The sequence below is a fragment of the Eschrichtius robustus genome, chromosome 3, assembly GCF_028021215.1.
Source record: "Eschrichtius robustus isolate mEscRob2 chromosome 3, mEscRob2.pri, whole genome shotgun sequence".
NCBI classification, from domain to species: Eukaryota; Metazoa; Chordata; class Mammalia; order Artiodactyla; family Eschrichtiidae; genus Eschrichtius; species Eschrichtius robustus.
Window position 1 is genome coordinate 189,511,749 of NC_090826.1, and position 23,663 is coordinate 189,535,411.

Below are 23,663 nucleotides of genomic sequence, written 5' to 3' on the forward strand. Positions count from 1 at the left end.
AGGGCTCGGTTTAGGGTACGGGTTAGGATTAGGGTACGTGTTAGGGTTAGGGTAGGGGTTAGGGTTAGGGTACGCGTTAGGGTTAGGGTAGTTATTAAACCTATCCCACTCTCTAGATACCCCTTAGCACGTCAAGGAATATTATTTGGGGGTCCAGCCATGGAGAAGAGTTTAGACACTAGGAGAAGATAAGGAAAACACTCATTATCAAGAAATCACATTAGGATTCTCTTTTTAACCTGTTCCTTAAAACACTGGTGCTTAGGAAAACTATTGGAGGCAGAAGCAGTCAAGGGTAGCTTAGGGTTAGGGTTAGGGTTAGGGATAGGGTACGGCTTAGGGTACGGTTTCGGGTACGGTTTCGGGTACGGCGTAGGGTATGGGTTAGGGTTAGGGTTAGGGTTAGTTTGAGGGTTAGGGCTCGGTTTAGGGTACGGGTTAGGATTAGGGTACGTGTTAGGGTTAGGGTACACGTTAGGGTTAGGGTACGCGTTAGGGTTAGGGTAATTATTAAACCTATCCCACTCTCTAGATACCCCTTAGCACGTCAAGGAATATTATTTGGGGGTCCAGCCATGGAGAAGAGTTTAGACACTAGGAGAAGATAAGGAACACACCCATTATCAAGAAATCACATTAGGATTCTCTTTTTAACCTGTTCCTTAAAACACTAGTGCTTAGGAAATCTATTGGAGGCAGAAGCAGTCAAGGGTAGCTTAGGGTTAGGTTTAGGGTTAGGGTTAGGTTTAGGGTTAGGGTTAGCTTTAGGGTACGGCTTAGGGTACGGGTTCATGTACGGGTTCGGGTACGGCATAGGGTATGAGTTAGGGTTAGGGTTAGGGTTAGTTTGAGGGTTAGGGCTCAGTTTACGGTACGGGTTAGGATTAGGGTTAGGGTTAGGGTTAGGGTTAGGGTTAGGGTTAGTGTTAGTTTGAGGGTTAGGGCTCGGTTTAGGTTACGTGTTAGGATTAGGGTACGTGTTAGGGTTAGGGTTAGGGTACGCGTTAGGGTTAGGGTAGTTATTAAACCTATCCCAGTCTCTAGATACCCCTTAGCACGTCAAGGAATATTATTTGGGGGTCCAGCCATGGAGAAGAGTTTAGACACTAGGAGAAGATAAGGAACACACCCATTATCCTGAAATCACATTTGGATTCTCTTTTTAACCTGTTCCTTAAAACACTAGTGCTTAGGAAATCTATTGGAGGCAGAAGCAGTCAAGGGTAGCTTAGGGTTAGGGTTAGGGTTAGGGTTAGGGTTAGGGTTAGGGTACGGTTTAGGGTACGGGTTCGAGTACGGGTTCAGGTACGGCGTAGGGTATGGGTTAGGGTTAGGGTTAGGGTTAGTTTGAGGGTTAGGGCTCGGTTTAGGGTACGGGTTAGGATTAGGGTACGTGTTAGGATTAGGGTAGGGGTTAGGGTTAGGGTACGTGTTAGGGTTAGGGTAGTTATTAAACGTATCCCACTGTCTAGATACCCCTTAGCACGTCAAGGAATATTATTTGGGGGTCCAGCCATGGAGAAGAGTTTAGACACTAGGAGAAGATAAGGAACACACCCAATATCAAGAAATCACATTAGGATTCTCTTTTTAACCTGTTCCTTAAAACACTAGTGCTTGGGAAATCTATTGGAGGCAGAAGCAGTCAAGGGTAGCTTAGGGTTAGGGTTAGGGTTAGGGTTAGGGTACGGCTTATGGTACGGGTTCGGGTACGGGTTCGGGTACGGCGTAGGGTATGGGTTAGGGTTAGGGTTAGGGTTAGTTTGAGGGTTAGGGCTCGGTTTAGGTTACGGGTTAGGATTAGGGTACGTGTTAGGGTTAGGGTAGGGGTTAGGGTTAGGGTACGCGTTAGGGTTAGGGTAGTTATTAAACCTATCCCACTCTCTAGATACCCCTTAGCACGTCAGGGAATATTATTTGGGGGTCCAGCCATGGAGAAGAGTTTAGACACTAGGAGAAGATAAGGAACACACCCAATATCAAGAAATCACATTAGGATTCTCTTTTTAACCTGTTCCTTAAAACACTAGTGCTTAGGAAATCTATGGGAGGCAGAAGCAGTCAAGGGTAGCTTAGGGTTAGGGTTAGGGTTAGGGTACGGCTTAGGGTACGGGTTCGGGTACGGGTTCGGGTATGGCGTAGGGTATGGGTTAGGGTTAGGGTTAGGGTTAGTTTGAGGGTTAGGGCTCGGTTTAGGGTACGGGTTAGGATTAGGGTACGTGTTAGGGTTAGGGTACGCGTTAGGCTTAGGGTAGTTATTAAACCTATCCCACTCTCTAGATACCCCTTAGCACGTCAAGGAATATTATTTGGGGGTCCAGCCATGGAGAAGAGTTTAGACACTAGGAGAAGATAAGGAACACACCCATTATCAAGAAATCACACTAGGATTCTCTTTTTAACCTGTTCCTTAAAACACTAGTGCTTAGGAAATCTATTGGAGGCAGAAGCAGTCAAGGGTAGCTTAGTGTTAGGGTTAGGGTTAGTGTTAGGGTACGGCTTAGGGTACGGGTTCGGGTACGGGTTCGTGTACGGCGTAGGGTATGGGTTAGGGTTAGGGTTAGGGTTAGTTTTAAGGTTAGGGCTCGGTTTAGGGTACGGGTTAGTATTAGGGTACGTGTTAGGGTTAGGGTACGCGTTAGGGTTAGGGTAGTTATTAAACCCATCCCACTCTCTAGATACCCCTTAGCACGTCAAGGAATATTATTTGGGGGTCCAGCCATGGAGAAGAGTTTAGACACTAGGAGAAGATAAGGAACACACCCATTATCAAGAAATCACATTAGGATTCTCTTTTTAACCTGTTCCTTAAAACACTAGTGCTTAGGAAATCTATTGGAGGCAGAAGCAGTCAAGGGTAGCCTAGGGTTAGGGTTAGGGTTAGGGTTAGGGTTAGGGTTAGCTTTAGGGTACGGCTTAGGGTACGGGTTCGGGTACGGGTTCGGGTACGGCGTAGGGTATGGGTTAGGGTTAGGGTTAGGGTTAGTTTGAGGGTTAGGGCTCGGTTTAGGGTACGGGTTAGGATTAGGGTACGTGTTAGGGTTAGGGTACGCGTTAGGGTTAGGGTAGTTATTAAACCTATCCCACTCTCTAGATACCCCTTAGCACGTCAAGGAATATTATTTGGGGGTCCAGCCATGGAGAAGAGTTTAGACACTAGGAGAAGATAAGGAACACACCCATTATCCTGAAATCACATTAGGATTCTCTTTTTAACCTGTTCCTTAAAACACTAGTGCTTGGGAAATCTATTGGAGGCAGATGCAGTCAAGGGTAGCTTAGGGTTATGGTTAGGGTTAGGGTTAGGGTTAGGGTACAGCTTAGGGTACGGGTTCGGGTACGGGTTCGGGTACGGCATAGGGTATGGGTTAGGGTTAGGGTTAGGGTTAGTTTGAGGGTTAGGGCTCGGTTTAGGGTACGGGTTAGGATTAGGGTACGTGTTAGGGTTAGGGTAGTGGTTAGGGTTAGGGTACGCGTTAGGGTTAGGGTAGTTATTAAACCTATCCCACCCTCTAGATACCCCTTAGCACGTCAAGGAATATTATTTGGGGGTCCAGCCATGGAGAAGAGTTTAGACACTAGGAGAAGGTAAGGAACACACCCATTATCCTGAAATCACATTAGGATTCTCTTTTTAACCTGTTCCTTAATACACTAGTGCTTAGGAAATCTATTAGAGGCAGAAGCAGTGAAGGGTAGCTTAGGGTTAGGGTTAGGGTTAGGTTTAGGGTTAGGGTTAGGGTATGGCGTAGGGAACGGGTTCGGGTACGTGTTCGGGTACGGAGTAGGGTATGGGTTAGGGTTAGGGTTAGGGTTAGTTTGAGGGTTAGGGCTCGGTTAGTGTACGGGTTAGCATTAGGGTACGTGTTAGTGTTAGGGTAGGGGTTAGGGTTAGGGTACGCGTTAGGGTTAGGGTAGTTATTAAACCTATCCCACTCTCTAGATACGCCTTAGCACGTCAAGGAATATTATTTGGGGGTCCAGCCATGGAGAAGAGTTTAGACACTAGGAGAAGATAAGGAACACACCCATTATCAAGAAATCACATTAGGATTCTCTTTTTAACCTGTTCCTTAAAACACTAGTGCTTAGGAAATCTATTGGAGGCAGAAGCAGTCAAGGGTAGCTTAGGGTTAGGGTTAGGCTTAGGGTTAGGGTTAGGGATAGGGTTAGGGTACGGGTTCGGTTACAGGTTCGGGTACGGTGTAAGGTATGGGTTAGGGTTAGGGTTAGGGTTAGTTTTAGGGTTAGGGCTCTGTTTAGGGTACGGGTTACGATTAGGGTACGTGTTAGGGTTAGGGTAGGGGTTAGGGTTATGGTACGCAGTAGGGTTAGGTTAGTTATTAAACCTATCCCACTCTCTAGATACCCCTTAGCACCTCAAGGAATATTATTTGGGTGTCCAGCCATGGAGAAGAGTTTAGACACTAGGAGAAGATAAGGAACACACCCATTATCAAGAAATCACATAGGATTCTCTTTTTAACCTGTTCCTTAAAACACTAGTGCTTAGGAAATCTATTGGAGGCAGAAGCAGTCAATGGTAGCTTAGGGTTAGGGTTAGGGTTAGTGTTAGGGTACGGCTTAGAGTACGGGTTCGGGTACGGGTTCGGGTACGGCGTAGTGTATGGGTTAGGGTTAGGGTTAGGGTTAGTTTGAGGGTTAGGGCTCGGTTTAGGGTACGGGTTAGGATTAGGGTACGTATTAGGGTTAGGGTAGGGTTTAGGGTTAGGGTACGCGTTAGGGTTAGGGTAGTTATTAAACCCATCCCACTCTCTAGATACCCCTTAGCACGTCAAGGAATATTATTTGGGGGTCCAGCCATGGAGAAGAGTTTAGACACTAGGAGAATATAAGGAAAACACCCATTATGAAGAAATCACATTAGGATTCTCTTTTTAACCTGTTCCTTAAAACACTAGTGCTTAGGAAATCTATTGGAGGCAGAAGCAGTCAAGGGTAGCTTAGGGTTAGGGTTAGGGTTAGGGTTAGGGTTAGGGTTAGGGTTAACTTTAGGGTACGGCTTAGGGTACGCGTTCATGTACGGGTTCGGGTACGGCGTAGGGTATGGGTTAGGGTTAGGGTTAGGGTTACTTTGAGGGTTTGGGCTCGGTTTAGGGTACGGGTTAGGATTAGGGTTCGTGTTAGGGTTAGGGTACGCGTTAGGGTTAGGGTAGTTATTAAACCTATCCCACTCTCTAGATACCCCTTAGCACGTCAAGGAATATTATTTGGGGGTCCAGCCATGGAGAAGAGTTTAGACACTAGGAGAAGATAAGGAACACACCCATTATCAAGAAATCACATTAGGATTCTCTTTTTAACCTGTTCCTTAAAACACTAGTGCTTAGGAAATCTATTGGAGGCAGAAGCAGTCAAGGGTAGCTTAGGGTTAGGGTTAGGGTTAGGGTTAGGGTTAGGGTAAGGCTTAGGGTACGGGTTCGGGTACGGGTTCGGGTACGACGTAGGGTATGTGTTAGGGTTAGGGTTAGGGTTAGTTTGAGGGTTAGGGCTCGGTTTAGGGTACGGGTTAGGATTAGGGTACGTGTTAGGGTTAGGGTAGGGGTTAGGGTTAGGGTACGCGTTAGGGTTAGGGTAGTTATTAAACCTATCCCACTCTCTAGATACCCCTTAGCACGTCAAGGAATATTATTTGGGGGTCCAGCCATGGAGAAGAGTTTAGACACTAGGAGAAGATAAGGAACACGCCCATTATCCTGAAATCACATTAGGATTCTCTTTTTAACCTGTTCCTTAAAACACTAGTGCTTAGGAAATCTATTGGAGGCAGAAGCAGTCAAGGGTAGCTTAGGGTTAGGGTTAGGGTTAGGGTTAGGTTTAGGGTACGGCTTATGGTACGGGTTCGGGTACGGGTTCGGGTACGGCGTAGGGTATGGGTTAGGGTTAGGGTTAGGGTTAGTGTGTGGGTTAGGGCTCGGTGTAGGGTACGGGTTACGATTAGGGTACGTGTTAGTGTTAGGGTAGTGGTTAGGGTTAGGGTACGCGTTAGGGTTAGGGTAGTTATTAAACCTATCCCACTCTCTAGATACGCCTTAGCACGTCAAGGAATATTATTTGGGGGTCCAGCCATGGAGAAGAGTTTAGACACTAGGAGAAGATAAGGAACACACCCATTATCAAGAAATCACATTAGGATTCTCTTTTTAACCTGTTCCTTAAAACACTAGTGCTTAGGAAATCTATTGGAGGCAGAAGCAGTCAAGGGTAGCTTAGGGTTAGGGTTAGGGTTAGGGTTAGGGTACGGCTTAGAGTACGGGTTCGGGTACGGGTTCAGGTACGGCGTAGTGTATGTGTTAGGGTTAGGGTTAGGGTTAGTTTGAGGGTTAGGGCTCGGTTTAGGGTACGGGTTAGGATTAGGGTACGTGTTAGGGTTAGGGTAGGGGTTAGGGTTAGGGTACGCGTTAGGGTTAGGGTAGTTATTAAACCTATCCCACTCTCTAGATACCCCTTAGCACGTCAAGGAATATTATTTGGGGGTCCAGCCATGGAGAAGAGTTTAGACACTAGGAGAAGATAAGGAACACGCCCATTATCCTGAAATCACATTAGGATTCTCTTTTTAACCTGTTCCTTAAAACACTAGTGCTTAGGAAATCTATTGGAGGCAGAAGCAGTCAAGGGTAGCTTAGGGTTAGGGTTAGGGTTAGGGTTAGGGTTAGGGTACGGCTTATGGTACGGGTTCGGGTACGGGTTCGGGTACGGCGTAGGGTATGGGTTAGGGTTAGGGTTAGGGTTAGTTTGAGGGTTTGGGCTCGGTTTAGGGTACGGGTTAGGATTAGGGTACGTGTTAGGGTTAGGGTACGCGTTAGGGTTAGGGTAGTTATTAAACCTATCCCACTCTCTAGATACCCCTTAGCACGTCAAGGAATATTATTTGGGGGTCCAGCCATGGAGAAGAGTTTAGACACTAGGAGAAGATAAGGAACACACCCATTATCAAGAAATCACATTAGGATTCTCTTTTTAACCTGTTCCTTAAAACACTAGTGCTTAGGAAATCTATTGGAGGCAGAAGCAGTCAAGGGTAGCTTAGGGTTAGGGTTAGGGTTAGGGTTAGGGTTAGGGTAAGGCTTAGGGTACGGGTTCGGGTACGGGTTCGGGTACGACGTAGGGTATGTGTTAGGGTTAGGGTTAGGGTTAGTTTGAGAGTTAGGGCTCGGTTTAGGGTACGGGTTAGGATTAGGGTACGTGTTAGGGTTAGGGTAGGGGTTAGGGTTAGGGTACGCGTTAGGGTTAGGGTAGTTATTAAACCTATCCCACTCTCTAGATACCCCTTAGCACGTCAAGGAATATTATTTGGGGGTCCAGCCATGGAGAAGAGTTTAGACACTAGGAGAAGATAAGGAACACGCCCATTATCCTGAAATCACATTAGGATTCCCTTTTTAACCTGTTCCTTAAAACACTAGTGCTTAGGAAATCTATTGGAGGCAGAAGCAGTCAAGGGTAGTTTAGGGTTAGGGTTAGGGTTAGGGTTAGGGTTAGGGTACGGCTTATGGTACGGGTTCGGGTACGGCGTAGGGTACGGCGTAGGGTATGGGTTAGGGTTAGGGTTAGGGTTAGTTTGTGGGTTAGGGCTCGGTGTAGGGTACGGGTTACGTTTAGGGTACGTGTTAGTGTTAGGGTAGTGGTTAGGGTTAGGGTACGCGTTAGGGTTAGGGTAGTTATTAAACCTATCCCACTCTCTAGATACGCCTTAGCACGTCAAGGAATATTATTGGGGGTCCAGCCATGGAGAAGAGTTTAGACACTAGGAGAAGATAAGGAACACACCCATTATCAAGAAATCACATTAGGATTCTCTTTTTAACCTGTTCCTTAAAACACTAGTGCTTAGGAAATCTATTGGAGGCAGAAGCAGTCAAGGGTAGCTTAGGGTTAGGGTTAGGCTTAGGGTTAGGGTTAGGGACAGGGTTAGGGTACGGGGTTCGGTTACGGGTTCGGGTACGGTGTAAGGTATGGGTTAGGGTTAGGGTTAGGGTTAGTTTTAGGGTTAGGGCTCTGTTTAGGGTACGGGTTACGATTAGGGTACGTGTTAGGGTTAGGGTAGGGGTTAGGGTTATGGTACGCAGTAGGGTTAGGTTAGTTATTAAACCTATCCCACTCTCTAGATACCCCTTAGCACCTCAAGGAATATTATTTGGGGGTCCAGCCATGGAGAAGAGTTTAGACACTAGGAGAAGATAAGGAACACACCCATTATCAAGAAATCACATTAGGATTCTCTTTTTAACCTGTTCCTTAAAACACTAGTGCTTAGGAAATCTATTGGAGGCAGAAGCAGTCAATGGTAGCTTAGGGTTAGGGTTAGGGTTAGTGTTAGGGTACGGCTTAGAGTACGGGTTCGGGTACGGGTTCGGGTATGGCGTAGTGTATGGGTTAGGGTTAGGGTTAGGGTTAGTTTGAGGGTTAGGGCTCGGTTTAGGGTACGGGTTAGGATTAGGGTACGTATTAGGGTTAGGGTAGGGTTTAGGGTTAGGGTACGCGTTAGGGTTAGGGTAGTTATTAAACCCATCCCACTCTCTAGATACCCCTTAGCACGTCAAGGAATATTATTTGGGGGTCCAGCCATGGAGAAGAGTTTAGACACTAGGAGAATATAAGGAACACACCCATTATGAAGAAATCACATTAGGATTCTCTTTTTAACCTGTTCCTTAAAACACTAGTGCTTAGGAAATCTATTGGAGGCAGAAGCAGTCAAGGGTAGCTTAGGGGTTAGGGTTAGGGTTAGGGTTAGGGTTAGGGTTAGGGTTAACTTTAGGGTACGGCTTAGGGTACGGGTTCATGTACGGGTTCGGGTACGGCGTAGGGTATGGGTTAGGGTTAGGGTTAGGGTTAGTTTGAGGGTTTGGGCTCGGTTTAGGGTACGGGTTAGGATTAGGGTACGTGTTAGGGTTAGGGTACGCGTTAGGGTTAGGGTAGTTATTAAACCTATCCCACTCTCTAGATACCCCTTAGCACGTCAAGGAATATTATTTGTGGGTCCAGCCATGGAGAAGAGTTTAGACACTAGGAGAAGATAAGGAACACACTCATTATCCTGAAATCACATTAGGATTCTCTTTTAACCTGTTCCTTAAAACACTAGTGCTTGGGACATCTATTGGAGGCAGATGCAGTCAAGGGTAGCTTAGGGTTAGGGTTAGGGTTAGGGTTAGGGTTAGGGTACGGCTTATGGTACGGGTTCGGGTACGGGTTTGGGTACGGCGTAGGGTATGGGTTAGGGTTAGGGTTAGGGTTAGTTTGAGGGTTAGGGCTCGGTTTAGGGTACGGGTTAGGATTAGGGTACGTGTTAGGGTTAGGGTAGGGGTTAGGGTTAGGGTACGCGTTAGGATTAGGGTATTATTAAACCTATCCCACTCTCTAGATACCCCTTAGCACGTCAAGGAATATTATTGGGGGTCCAGCCATGGAGAAGAGTTTAGACACTAGGAGAAGATAAGGAAAACACCCCATTATCAAGAAATCACATTAGGATTCTCTTTTTAACCTGTTCCTTAAAACACTAGTGCTTAGGAAATCTATTGAGGCAGAAGCAGTCAAGGGTAGCTTAGGGTTAGGGTTAGGGTTAGGGTACGGCTTAGGGTACGGGTTCGGGTACGGGTTCGGGTACGGCGTAGGGTATGGGTTAGGGTTAGGGTTAGGGTTAGTTTGAGGGTTAGGGCTCGGTTTAGGGTACGGGTTAGGATTAGGGGTACGTGTTAGTGTTAGGGTAGGGGTTAGGGTTAGAGTACGCGTTAGGGTTAGGGTAGTTATTAAACCTATCCCACTCTCTAGATACGCCTTAGCACGTCAAGGAATATTATTTGGGGGTCCAGCCATGGAGAAGAGTTTAGACACTAGGAGAAGATAAGGAACACACCCATTATCAAGAAATCACATTAGGATTCTCTTTTTAACCTGTTCCTTAAAACACTAGTGCTTAGGAAATCTATTGGAGGCAGAAGCAGTCAAGGGTAGCTTAGGGTTAGGGTTAGGCTTAGGGTTAGGGTTAGGAGGATAGGGTTAGGGTACGGGTTCGGTTACAGGTTCGGGTACGGTGTAAGGTATGGGTTAGGGTTAGGGTTAGGGTTAGTTTTAGGGTTAGGGCTCTGTTTAGGGTACGGGTTACGATTAGGGTACGTGTTAGGGTTAGGGTAGGGGTTAGGGTTATGGTACGCAGTAGGGTTAGGTTAGTTATTAAACCTATCCCACTCTCTAGATACCCCTTAGCACCTCAAGGAATATTATTTGGGTGTCCAGCCATGGAGAAGAGTTTAGACACTAGGAGAAGATAAGGAACACACCCATTATCAAGAAATCACATTAGGATTCTCTTTTTAACCTGTTCCTTAAAACACTAGTGCTTAGGAAATCTATTGGAGGCAGAAGCAGTCAATGGTAGCTTAGGGTTAGGTTTAGGGTTAGTGTTAGGGTACGGCTTAGAGTACGGGTTCGGGTACGGGTTCAGGTACGGCGTAGTGTATGGGTTAGGGTTAGGGTTAGGGTTAGTTTGAGGGTTAGGGCTCGGTTTAGGGTACGGGTTAGGATTAGGGTACGTATTAGGGTTAGGGTAGGGTTTAGGGTTAGGGTACGCGTTAGGGTTAGGGTAGTTATTAAACCCATCCCACTCTCTAGATACCCCTTAGCACGTCAAGGAATATTATTTGGGGGTCCAGCCATGGAGAAGAGTTTAGACACTAGGAGAATATAAGGAACACACCCATTATGAAGAAATCACATTAGGATTCTCTTTTTAACCTGTTCCTTAAAACACTAGTGCTTAGGAAATCTATTGGAGGCAGAAGCAGTCAAGGGTAGCTTAGGGTTAGGGTTAGGGTTAGGGTTAGGGTTAGGGTTAACTTTAGGGTACGGCTTAGGGTACGGGTTCATGTACGGGTTCGGGTACGGCGTAGGGTATGGGTTAGGGTTAGGGTTAGGGTTAGTTTGAGGGTTTGGGCTCGGTTTAGGGTACGGGTTAGGATTAGGGTACGTGTTAGGGTTAGGGTAGGGGTTAGGGTTAGGGTACGCGTTAGGGTTAGGGTAGTTTTTAAACCTATCCCACTCTCTAGATACCCCTTAGCACGTCAAGGAATATTATTTGGGGGTCCAGCCATGGAGAAGAGTTTAGACACTAGGAGAAGATAAGGAACACGCCCATTATCCTGAAATCACATTAGGATTCTCTTTTTAACCTGTTCCTTAAAACACTAGTGCTTAGGAAATCTATTGGAGGCAGAAGCAGTCAAGGGTAGCTTAGGGTTAGGGTTAGGGTTAGGGTTAGGGTTAGGGTACGGCTTATGGTACGGGTTCGGGTACGGCGTAGGGTATGGGTTAGGGTTAGTGTTAGGGTTAGTTTGAGGGTTCGGGCTCGGTTTAGGGTACGGGTTAGGATTAGGGTAAGTGTTAGGGTTAGGGTAGGGGTTAGGGTTAGGGTACGCGTTAGGGTTAGGGTAGTTATTAAACCCATCCCACTCTCTAGATACCCCTTAGCACGTCAAGGAATATTATTTGGGGGTCCAGCCATGGAGAAGAGTTTAGACACTAGGAGAATATAAGGAACACACCCATTATCAAGAAATCACATTAGGATTGTCTTTTTAACCTGTTCCTTAAAACACTAGTGCTTAGGAAATCTATTGGAGGCAGAAGCAGTCAACGGTAGCTTAGGGTTAGGGTTAGGGTTAGGGTTAGGGTTAGGGTACGTCTTATGGTACGGGTTCGGGTACGGGTTCGGGTACGGCGTAGGGTATGGGTTAGGGTTAGGGTTAGTTTGAGGGTTAGGGCTCGGTTTAGGGTACGGGTTAGGATTAGGGTACGTGTTAGGGTTAGGGTACGCGTTAGGGTTAGGGTACGCGTTAGGGTTAGGGTAGTTATTAAACCTATCCCACTCTCTAGATACCCCTTAGCACGTCAAGGAATATTATTTGTGGGTCCAGCCATGGATAAGAGTTTAGACACTAGGAGAAGATAAGGAACACACCCATTATCCTGAAATCACATTAGGATTCTCTTTTTAACCTGTTCCTTAAAACACTAGTGCATGGGAAATCTATTGGAGGCAGAAGCAGTCAAGGGTAGCTTAGGGTTAGGGTTAGGGTTAGGGTTAGGGTTAGGGTTAGGGTACGGCTTATGGTACGGGTTCGGGTACGGGTTCGGGTACGGCGTAGGGTATGGGTTAGGGTTAGGGTTAGGGTTAGTTTGTGGGTTAGGGCTCGGTGTAGGGTACGGGTTACGATTAGGGTACGTGTTAGTGTTAGGGTAGTGGTTAGGGTTAGGGTACGCGTTAGGGTTAGGGTAGTTATTAAACCTATCCCACTCTCTAGATACGCCTTAGCACGTCAAGGAATATTATTTGGGGGTCCAGCCATGGAGAAGAGTTTAGACACTAGGAGAATATAAGGAACACACACATTATGAAGAAATCACATTAGGATTCTCTTTTTAACCTGTTCCTTAAAACACTAGTGCTTAGGAAATCTATTGGAGGCAGAAGCAGTCAAGGGTAGCTTAGGGTTAGGGTTAGGCTTAGGGTTAGGGTTAGGGATAGGGTTAGGGTACGGGTTCGATTACGGGTTCGGGTACGGTGTAAGGTATGGGTTAGGGTTAGGGTTAGGGTTAGTTTTAGGGTTAGGGCTCTGTTTAGGGTACGGGTTACGATTAGGGTACGTGTTAGGGTTAGGGTAGGGGTTAGGGTTAAGGTACGCAGTAGGGTTAGGTTAGTTATTAAACCTATCCCACTCTCTAGATACCCCTTAGCACCTCAAGGAATATTATTTGGGGGTCCAGCCATGGAGAAGAGTTTAGACACTAGGAGAAGATAAGGAACACACCCATTATCAAGAAATCACATTAGGATTCTCTTTTTAACCTGTTCCTTAAAACACTAGTGCTTAGGAAATCTATTGGAGGCAGAAGCAGTCAATGGTAGCTTAGGGTTAGGGTTAGGGTTAGTGTTAGGGTACGGCTTAGAGTACAGGTTCGGGTACGGGTTCGGGTACGGCGTAGTGTATGGGTTAGGGTTAGGGTTAGGGTTAGTTTGAGGGTTAGGGCTCGGTTTAGGGTACGGGTTAGGATTAGGGTACGTATTAGGGTTAGGGTAGGGTTTAGGGTTAGGGTACGCGTTAGGGTTAGGGTAGTTATTAAACCCATCCCACTCTCTAGATACCCCTTAGCACGTCAAGGAATATTATTTGGGGGTCCAGCCATGGAGAAGAGTTTAGACACTAGGAGAATATAAGGAACACACCCATTATGAAGAAATCACATTAGGATTCTCTTTTTAACCTGTTCCTTAAAACACTAGTGCTTAGGAAATCTATTGGAGGCAGAAGCAGTCAAGGGTAGCTTAGGGTTAGGGTTAGGGTTAGGGTTAGGGTTAGGGTTAGGGTTAACTTTAGGGTACGGCTTAGGGTACGGGTTCATGTACGGGTTCGGGTACGGCGTAGGGCATGGGTTAGGGTTAGGGTTAGGGTTAGTTTGAGGATTTGGGCTCGGTTTAGGGTACCGGGTTAGGATTAGGGTACGTGTTAGGGTTAGGGTACGCGTTAGGGTTAGGGTAGTTATTAAACCTATCCCACTCTCTAGATACCCCTTAGCACGTCAAGGAATATTATTTGTGGGTCCAGCCATGGAGAAGAGTTTAGACACTAGGAGAAGATAAGGAACACACCCATTATCCTGAAATCACATTAGGATTCTCTTTTTAACCTGTTCCTTAAAACACTAGTGCTGGGAAATCTATGGAGGCAGATGCAGTCAAGGGTAGCTTAGGGTTAGGGTTAGGGGTTAGGGTTAGGGTTAGGGTACGGCTTATGGTACGGGTTCGGGTACGGGTTCGGGTACGGCGTAGGGTATGGGTTAGGGTTAGGGTTAGGGTTAGTTTGAGGGTTAGGGCTCGGTTTAGGGTACGGGTTAGGATTAGGGTACGTGTTAGGGTTAGGGTAGGGGTTAGGGTTAGGGTACGCGTTAGGATTAGGGTAGTTATTAAACCTATCCCACTCTCTAGATACCCCTTAGCACGTCAAGGAATATTATTTGGGGGTCCAGCCATGGAGAAGAGTTTAGACACTAGGAGAAGATAAGGAAAACACCCATTATCAAGAAATCACTTAGGATTCTCTTTTTAACCTGTTCCTTAAAACACTACTGCTTAGGAAATCTATTGGAGGCAGAAGCAGTCAAGGGTAGCTTAGGGTTAGGGTTAGGGTTAGGGTTCGGCTTAGGGTACGGGTTCGGGTACGGGTTCGGGTACGGCGTAGGGTATGGGTTAGGGTTAGGTTTAGGGTTAGTTTGAGGGTTAGGGCTCGGTTAGGGTACGGGTTAGGATTAGGGTACGTGTTAGTGTTAGGGTAGGGGTTAGGGTTAGGGTACGCGTTAGGGTTAGGGTAGTTATTAAACCTATCCCACTCTCTAGATACGCCTTAGCACGTCAAGGAATATTATTTGGGGGTCCAGCCATGGAGAAGAGTTTAGACACTAGGAGAAGATAAGGAACACACCCATTATCAAGAAATCACATTAGGATTCTCTTTTTAACCTGTTCCTTAAAACACTAGTGCTTAGGAAATCTATTGGAGGCAGAAGCAGTCAAGGGTAGCTTAGGGTTAGGGTTAGGCTTAGGGTTAGGGTTAGGGATAGGGTTAGGGTACGGGTTCGGTTACGGGTTCGGGTACGGTGTAAGGTATGGGTTAGGGTTAGGGTTAGGGTTAGTTTTAGGGTTAGGGCTCTGTTTAGGGTACGGGTTACGATTAGGGTACGTGTTAGGGTTAGGGTAGGGGTTAGGGTTATGGTACGCAGTAGGGTTAGGTTAGTTATTAAACCTATCCCACTCTCTAGATACCCCTTAGCACCTCAAGGAATATTATTTGGGTGTCCAGCCATGGAGAAGAGTTTAGACACTAGGAGAAGATAAGGAACACACCCATTATCAAGAAATCACATTAGGATTCTCTTTTTAACCTGTTCCTTAAAACACTAGTGCTTAGGAAATCTATTGGAGGCAGAAGCAGTCAATGGTAGCTTAGGGTTAGGGTTAGGGTTAGTGTTAGGGTACGGCTTAGAGTACGGGTTCGGGTACGGGTTCAGGTACGGCGTAGTGTATGGGTTAGGGTTAGGGTTAGGGTTAGTTTGAGGGTTAGGGCTCGGTTTAGGGTACGGGTTAGGATTAGGGTACGTATTAGGGTTAGGGTAGGGTTTAGGGTTAGGGTACGCGTTAGGGTTAGGGTAGTTATTAAACCCATCCCACTCTCTAGATACCCCTTAGCACGTCAAGGAATATTATTTGGGGGTCCAGCCATGGAGAAGAGTTTAGACACTAGGAGAATATAAGGAACACACCCATTATGAGAAATCACATTAGGATTCTCTTTTTAACCTGTTCTTAAAACACTAGTGCTTAGGAAATCTATTGGAGGCAGAAGCAGTCAAGGGTAGCTTAGGGTTAGGGTTAGGGTTAGGGTTAGGGTTAGGGTTAACTTTAGGGTACGGCTTAGGGTACGGGTTCATGTACGGGTTCGGGTACGGCGTAGGGTATGGGTTAGGGTTAGGGTTAGGGTTAGTTTGAGGGTTTGGGCTCGGTTTAGGGTACGGGTTAGGATTAGGGTACGTGTTAGGGTTAGGGTACGCGTTAGGGTTAGGGTAGTTATTAAACCTATCCCACTCTCTAGATACCCCTTAGCACGTCAAGGAATATTATTTGGGGGTCCAGCCATGGAGAAGAGTTTAGACACTAGGAGAAGATAAGGAACACACCCATTATCAAGAAATCACATTAGGATTCTCTTTTTAACCTGTTCCTTAAAACACTAGTGCTTAGGAATCTATTGGAGGCAGAAGCAGTCAAGGGTAGCTTAGGGTTAGGGTTAGGGTTAGGGTTAGGGGTTAGGGTAAGGCTTAGGGTACGGGTTCGGGTACGGGTTCGGGTACGACGTAGGGTATGTGTTAGGGTTAGGGTTAGGGTTAGTTTGAGAGTTAGGGCTCGGTTTAGGGTACGGGTTAGGATTAGGGTACGTGTTAGGGTTAGGGTAGGGGTTAGGGTTAGGGTACGCGTTAGGGTTAGGGTAGTTATTAAACCTATCCACTCTCTAGATACCCCTTAGCACGTCAAGGAATATTATTTGGGGGTCCAGCCATGGAGAAGAGTTTAGACACTAGGAGAAGATAAGGAACACGCCCATTATCCTGAAATCACATTAGGATTCCCTTTTTAACCTGTTCCTTAAAACACTAGTGCTTAGAAATCTATTGGAGGCAGAAGCAGTCAAGGGTAGTTTAGGGTTAGAAGGTTAGGGTTAGGGTTAGGGTTAGGGTAGGCTTATGGTACGGGTTCGGGTACGGCGTAGGGTACGGCGTAGGGTATGGGTTAGGGTTAGGGTTAGGGTTAGTTTGTGGGTTAGGGCTCGGTGTAGGGTACGGGTTACGATTAGGGTACGTGTTAGTGTTAGGGTAGTGGTTAGGGTTAGGGTACGCGTTAGGGTTAGGGGTAGTTATTAAACCTATCCCACTCTCTAGATACGCCTTAGCACGTCAAGGAATATTATTTGGGGGTCCAGCCATGGAGAAGAGTTTAGACACTAGGAGCAGATAAGGAACACACCCATTATCAAGAAATCACATTAGGATTCTCTTTTTAACCTGTTCCTTAAAACACTAGTGCTTAGGAAATCTATTGGAGGCAGAAGCAGTCAAGGGTAGCTTAGGGTTAGGGTTAGGCTTAGGGTTAGGGTTAGGGATAGGGTTAGGGTACGGGTTCGGTTACGGGTTCGGGTACGGTGTAAGGTATGGGTTAGGGTTAGGGTTAGGGTTAGTTTTAGGGTTAGGGCTCTGTTTAGGGTACGGGTTACGATTAGGGTACGTGTTAGGGTTAGGGTAGGGGTTAGGGTTATGGTACGCAGTAGGGTTAGGTTAGTTATTAAACCTATCCCACTCTCTAGATACCCCTTAGCACCTCAAGGAATATTATTTGGGGGTCCAGCCATGGAGAAGAGTTTAGACACTAGGAGAAGATAAGGAACACACCCATTATCAAGAAATCACATTAGGATTCTCTTTTTAACCTGTTCCTTAAAACACTAGTGCTTAGGAAATCTATTGGAGGCAGAAGCAGTCAATGGTAGCTTAGGGTTAGGGTTAGGGTTAGTGTTAGGGTACGGCTTAGGGTACGGGTTCGGGTACGGGTTCGGGTACTGCGTAGTGTATGGGTTAGGGTCAGGGTTAGGGTTAGTTTGAGGGTTAGGGCTCGGTTTAGGGTACGGGTTAGGATTAGGGTACGTGTTAGGGTTAGGGTACGGGTTAGGGTTAGGGTACGCGTTAGGGTTAGGGTAGTTATTAAACCCATCCCACTCTCTAGATACCCCTTAGCACGTCAAGGAATATTATTTGGGGGTCCAGCCATGGAGAATAGTTTAGACACTAGGAGAATATAAGGAACACACCCATTATCAAGAAATCACATTAGGATTGTCTTTTTAACCTGTTCCTTAAAACACTAGTGCTTAGGAAATCTATTGGAGGCAGAAGCTGTCAAGGGTAGCTTAGGGTTAGGGTTAGGGTTAGGGTTAGGGTTAGGGTACGGCTTATGGTACGGGTTCGGGTACGGGTTCGGGTACGGCGTAGGGTATGGTTTAGGGTTAGGGTTAGGGTTAGTTTGAGGGTTAGGTCTCGGCTTAGGGTACGGGTTAGGATAAGGGTACGTGTTAGGGTTAGGGTTAGGGTACGTGTTAGGGTTAGGGTACGTGTTAGGGTTAGGGTTAGGGTTAGGGTTAGGGTTAGGGTACGTCTTATGGTACGGGTTCGGGTACGGGTTCGGGTACGGCGTAGGGTATGGGTTAGGGTTAGGGTTAGGGTTAGTTTGAGGGTTAGGGCTCGGTTTAGGGTTAGGGTTAGGATTAGGGTACGTGTTAGGGTTAGGGTACACGTTAGGGTTAGGGTACGCGTTAGGGTTAGGGTAGTTATTAAACCTATCCCACTCTCTAGATACCCCTTAGCACTTCAAGGAATATTATTTGGGGGTCCAGCCATGGAGAAGAGTTTAGACACTAGGAGAAGATAAGGAACACACCCATTATCAAGAAATCACATTAGGATTCTCTTTTTAACCTGTTCCTTAAAACACTAGTGCTTAGGAAATCTATTGGAGGCAGAAGCAGTCAAGGGTAGCTTAGCGTTAGGGTTAGGGTTAGGGTACGGCTTAGGGTACGGGTTCGGGTACGGGTTCGGGTACGGCGTAGGGTATGGGTTAGGGTTAGGGTTAGGGTTAGTTTTAGGGTTAGGGCTCGGTTTAGGGTACGGGTTAGGATTAGGGTACGTGTTAGTGTTAGGGTAGGGGTTAGGGTTAGGGTACGCGTTAGGGTTAGGGTAGTTATTAAACCTATCCCACTCTCTAGATACCCCTTAGCACGTCAAGGAATATTATTTGGGGGTCCAGCCATGGAGAAGAGTTTAGACACTAGGAGAAGATAAGGAACACACCCATTATCCTGAAATCACATTAGGATTCTCTTTTTAACCTGTTCCTTAAAACACTAGTGCTTAGGAAATCTATTGGAGGCAGAAGCAGTCAAGGGTAGTTTAGGGTTAGGGTTAGGCTTAGGGTTAGGGTTAGGGATAGGGTTAGGGTACGGGTTCAGTTACGGGTTCGGGTACGGTGTAAGGTATGGGTTAGGGTTAGGGTTAGGGTTAGTTTTAGGGTTAGGGCTCTGTTTAGGGTACGGGTTACGATTAGGGTACGTGTTAGGGTTAGGGTAGGGGTTAGGGTTATGGTACGCAGTAGGGTTAGGTTAGTTATTAAACCTATCCCACTCTCTAGATACCCCTTAGCACCTCAAGGAATATTATTTGGGGGTCCAGCCATGGAGAAGAGTTTAGACACTAGGAGAAGATAAGGAACACACCCATTATCAAGAAATCACATTAGGATTCTCTTTTTAACCTGTTCCTTAAAACACTAGTGCTTAGGAAATCTATTGGAGGCAGAAGCAGTCAAGGGTAGCTTAGTGTTAGGGTTAGGGTTAGTGTTAGGGTACGGCTTAGGGTACGGGTTCGGTTACGGGTTCGGGTACGGCGTAGGGTATGGGTTAGGGTTAGGGTTAGGGTTAGTTTGAGGGTTAGGGCTCGGTTTAGGGTACGGGTTAGGATTAGGGTACGTGTTAGGGTTAGGGTACGCGTTAGGGTTAGGGTAGTTATTAAACCCATCCCAATCTCTAGATACCCCTTACCACGTCAAGGAATATTATTTGGGGGTCCAGCCATGGAGAAGAGTTTAGACACTAGGAGAAGATAAGGAAAACACCCATTATCAAGAAATCACATTAGGATTCTCTTTTTAACCTGTTCCTTAAAACACTAGTGCTTAGGAAATCTATTGGAGGCAGAAGCAGTCAAGGGTAGCTTAGGGTTAGGGTTAGGGTTAGGGTACGGCTTAGGGTACGGGTTCGGGTACGGGTTCGGGTACGGCGTAGGGTATGGGTTAGGGTTAGGGTTAGGGTTAGTTTGAGGGTTAGGGCTCGGTTTAGGGTACGGGTTAGGATTAGGGTACGTGTTAGTGTTAGGGTACGCGTTAGGGTTAGGGTAGTTATTAAACCTATCCCACTCTCTAGATACCCCTTAGAACGTCAAGGAATATTATTTGGGGGTCCAGCCATGGAGAAGAGTTTAGACACTAGGATAAGATAAGGAACACACCCATTATCAAGAAATCACATTAGGATTCTCTTTTTAACCTGTTCCTTAAAACACTAGTGCTTGGGAAATCTATTGGAGGCAGAAGCAGTCAAGGGTAGCCTAGCGTTAGGGTTAGGGTTAGGGTTAGTGTTAGGGTTAGCTTTAGGGTACGGCTTAGGGTACGGGTTCGGGTACGGGTTCGGGTACGGCGTAGGGTATGGGTTAGGGTTAGGGTTAGGGTTAGTTTGAGGGTTAGGGCTCGGTTTAGGTTACGTGTTAGGATTAGGGTACGTGTTAGGGTTAGGGTAGGAGTTAGGGTTAGGGTACGCGTTAGGGTTGGGGTAGTTATTATACCTATGCCACTCTCTAGATACCCCTTAGCAAGTGAAGGAATATTATTTGGGTGTCCAGCCCTGGAGAAGAGTTTAGACACTAGGACAAGATAAGGAACACACCCATTATCAAGAAATCACATTAGGATTCTCTTTTTAACCTGTTCCTTAATACACTGGTGCTTAGGAAAACTATTGGAGGCAGAAGCAGTCAAGGGTAGCTTAGGGTTAGGGTTAGGGTTAGGGTTAGGGTACGGCTTATGGTACGGGTTCGGGTACGGGTTCGGGTACGGCGTAGGGTATGGGTTAGGGTTAGGGTTAGGGTTAGTTTGAGGGTTAGGGCTCGGTTTAGGGTACGGGTTAGGATTAGGGTACGTGTTAGGGTTAGGGTACACGTTAGGGTTAGGATACGCGTTAGGGTTAGGGTAGTTATTAAACCTATCCCACTCTCTAGATACCCCTTAGCACGTCAAGGAATATTATTTGGGGGTCCAGCCATGGAGAAGAGTTTAGACACTAGGAGAAGATAAGGAACACACCCATTATCAAGAAATCACATTAGGATTCTCTTTTTAACCTGTTCTTTAAAACACTAGTGCTTAGGAAATCTATTGGAGGCAGAAGCAGTCAAGGGTAGCTTAGGGTTAGGGTTAGGGTTAGGGTACGGCTTAGGGTACGGGTTCGGGTACGGGTTCGGGTACGGCGTAGTGTATGGATTAGGGTTAGGGTTAGTTTGAGGGTTAGGGCTCCGTTTAGGGTACGGGTTAGGATTAGGGTACGTGTTAGTGTTAGGGTAGGGGTTAGGGTTAGGGTACACGTTAGGGTTAGGGTAGTTATTAAACCTATCGCAGTCTGTAGATACCCCTTAGCACGTCAAGGAATATTATTTGGGGGTCCAGCCATGGAGAAGAGTTTAGACACTAGGACAAGATAAGGAACACACCCATTATGAAGAAATCACATTAGGATTCTCTTTTTAACCTGTTCCTTAAAACACTAGTGCTTAGGAAATCTATTGGAGGCAGAAGCAGTCAAGGGTAGCTTAGGGTTATGGTTAGGGTTAGGGTTAGGTTTAGGGTACGGCTTAGGGTACGGGTTCATGTACGGGTTCGGGTATGGAGTAGGGTATGAGTTAGGGTTAGGGTTAGGGTTAGTTTGAGGGTTAGGGCTCGGTTTACGGTACGGGTTAGGATTAGGGTTAGGGTTAGGGTTAGGGTTAGGGTTAGGGTTAGGGTTAGGGTTAGTTTGAGGGTTAGGGCTCGGTTTAGGTTACGTGTTAGGATTAGGGTACGTGTTAGGGTTAGGGTAGGGGTTAGGGTTAGGGTACGCGTTAGGGTTAGGGTAGTTATTAAACCTATCGCAGTCTGTAGATACCCCTTACACGTCAAGGAATATTATTTGGGGGTCCAGCCATGGAGAATAGTTTAGACACTAGGAGAAGATAAGGAACACACCCATTATCCTGAAATCACATTTGGATTCTCTTTTTAACCTGTTCCTTAAAACACTAGTGCTTAGGAAATCTATTGGAGGCAGAAGCAGTCAAGGGTAGCTTAGGGTTAGGGTTAGGGTTAGGGTTAGGGTTAGGGTTAACTTTAGGGTACGGCTTAGGGTACGGGTTCATGTACGGGTTCGGGTACGGCGTAGGGTATGGGTTAGGGTTAGGGTTAGGGTTAGTTTGAGGGTTTGGGCTCGGTTTAGGGTACGGGTTAGGATTAGGGTACGTGTTAGGGTTAGGGTACGCGTTAGGGTTAGGGTAGTTATTAAACCTATCCCACTCTCTAGATACGCCTTAGCACGTCAAGGAATATTATTTGGGGGTCCAGCCATGGAGAAGAGTTTAGACACTAGGAGAAGATAAGGAACACACCCATTATCAAGAAATCACATTAGGATTCTCTTTTTAACCTGTTCCTTAAAACACTAGTGCTTAGGAAATCTATTGGAGGCAGAAGCAGTCAAGGGTAGCTTAGGGTTAGGGTTAGGGTTAGGGTTAGGGTTAGGGATAGGGTTAGGGTACGGGTTCGGTTACGGGTTCGGGTACGGTGTAAGGTATGGGTTAGGGTTAGGGTTAGGGTTAGTTTTAGGGTTAGGGCTCTGTTTAGGGTATGGGTTACGATTAGGGTACGTGTTAGGGTTAGGGTAGGGGTTAGGGTTATGGTACGCAGTAGGGTTAGGTTAGTTATTAAACCTATCCCACTCTCTAGATAGGCCTTAGCACGTCAAGGAATATTATTTGGGGGTCCAGCCATGGAGAAGAGTTTAGACACTAGGAGAAGATAAGGAACACACCCATTATCAAGAAATCACATTAGGATTCTCTTTTTAACCTGTTCCTTAAAACACTAGTGCTTAGGAAATCTATTGGAGGCAGAAGCAGTCAATGGTAGCTTAGGGTTAGGGTTAGGGTTAGTGTTAGGGTACGGCTTAGGGTACGGGTTCGGGTACGGGTTCGGGTACGGCGTAGTGTATGGGTTAGGGTCAGGGTTAGGGTTAGTTTGAGGGTTAGGGCTCGGTTTAGGGTACGGGTTAGGATTAGGGTACGTGTTAGGGTTAGGGTAGGGGTTAGGGTTAGGGTACGCGTTAGGGTTAGGGTAGTTATTAAACCTATCCCACTCTCTAGATACCCCTTAGCACGTCAAGGAATATTATTTGGGGGTCCAGCCATGGAGAATAGTTTAGACACTAGGAGAATATAAGGAACACACCCATTATCAAGAAATCACATTAGGATTGTCTTTTTAACCTGTTCCTTAAAACACTAGTGCTTAGGAAATCTATTGGAGGCAGAAGCAGTCAAGGGTAGCTTAGGGTTAGGGTTAGGGTTAGGGTTAGGGTACGGCTTATGGTACGGGTTCGGGTACGGGTTCGGGTACGGCGTAGGGTATGGTTTAGGGTTAGGGTTAGGGTTAGTTTGAGGGTTAGGTCTCGGTTTAGGGTACGGGTTAGGATAAGGGTACGTGTTAGGGTTAGGGTTAGGGTACGTGTTAGGGTTAGGGTACGTGTTAGGGTTAGGGTTAGGGTTAGGGTTAGGGTTAGGGTACGTCTTATGGTACGGGTTCGGGTACGGGTTCGGGTACGGCGTAGGGTATGGGTTAGGGTTAGGGTTAGGGTTAGTTTGAGGGTTAGGGCTCGGTTTAGGGTTAGGGTTAGGATTAGGGTACGTGTTAGGGTTAGGGTACACGTTAGGGTTAGGGTACGCGTTAGGGTTAGGGTAGTTATTAAACCTATCCCACTCTCTAGATACCCCTTAGCACTTCAAGGAATATTATTTGGGGGTCCAGCCATGGAGAAGAGTTTAGACACTAGGAGAAGATAAGGAACACACCCATTATCAAGAAATCACATTAGGATTCTCTTTTTAACCTGTTCCTTAAAACACTAGTGCTTAGGAAATCTATTGGAGGCAGAAGCAGTCAAGGGTAGCTTAGCGTTAGGGTTAGGGTTAGGGTACGGCTTAGGGTACGGGTTCGGGTACGGGTTCGGGTACGGCGTAGGGTATGGGTTAGGGTTAGGGTTAGGGTTAGTTTTAGGGTTAGGGCTCGGTTTAGGGTACGGGTTAGGATTAGGGTACGTGTTAGTGTTAGGGTAGGGGTTAGGGTTAGGGTACGCGTTAGGGTTAGGGTAGTTATTAAACCTATCCCACTCTCTAGATACCCCTTAGCA